We start from the raw sequence: 955 nt of genomic DNA, 5'->3' as shown, positions 1-955 counted from the left end.
CATTTATGACCCAGTGTTAAGTGTTGACGCTCCGCAACAAGCCTGCTCTTTACAGGCTGTTAAAATCTTATCATAAAGATCAAGCCCAGATGAAAAATAAAAGGGCCATGTGGTGGTGTTATTTGTTTGAGCTTTTCCCATGACTCTTCCTGAAATATGCTTGACCTTGTTTGCGGAGATGTAGGAGAGCAGTCTTGTTTGGTCCCAGGAGGAGGAGGAGGAAGAGGAGGAGGAGGAGGAGGAAGAGGAGGAGGTAGGACGGGGTTGAAGCTCCTCGGTGAATATTCAAGATTTCAGCCTCTGAGGAGGCTCCAACTCAGCTGGGCTCCGTTGTGGAGCCTGTTAAAGTAATTAGACGAGGTTAGTCTGACAGACCACAGAAGACGAAGGAGTGCTACGCCTCACTCAAGCTCCTGCAGCTTCTACGCTGTTTTTCCTGCACATGTCTAAGCCCAATGTCCCTCGATGACTGTGTGTCATCAGCAGCATCAACAACAGAGACTCACATTTGAGCATTTGCCAGCTCAATATATTATCTGTTTCTCTGGGATTTGCCCTGTTGTAACTTTTGATTTATGAAGACAATTTTTAAGAGGGTCAGTTCACTCAAATTAGGAAAAACACATTTGTTATTTAGTCCTAGTGGTTTCTAGCCATGCCAATAAATTTGAGGTTTCCCTTGAGATACCCGTGTGTCTCTTTGCTTCTATATAAATAAAACAGAGGTGAAGTTTATTTGTGATGTTCACAGCATTGAACAGAGAAATTAAACAGCAATGTCTGTTTGGGAAACTGTCTCCTTGTTGCTTTGTTTGATACACATAGCTCATTGTTTACTGTACATGGGGACTATTTCTCTGGTAGATGTTTCCAGTGAAAACTGATCAGCCAGCTCTGCAGAATATCTTCTCCTACACTCCATTGTTTATGTTGACTAACATCATCCGTGGTAACT

Source organism: Trachurus japonicus, chromosome 11, assembly GCF_045865225.1.
Source record: "Trachurus japonicus isolate A0001 chromosome 11, Traja_1.0".
In the NCBI taxonomy this organism is placed as follows: domain Eukaryota; kingdom Metazoa; phylum Chordata; class Actinopteri; order Carangiformes; family Carangidae; genus Trachurus; species Trachurus japonicus.
This window is presented reverse-complemented; position numbering follows the sequence as displayed.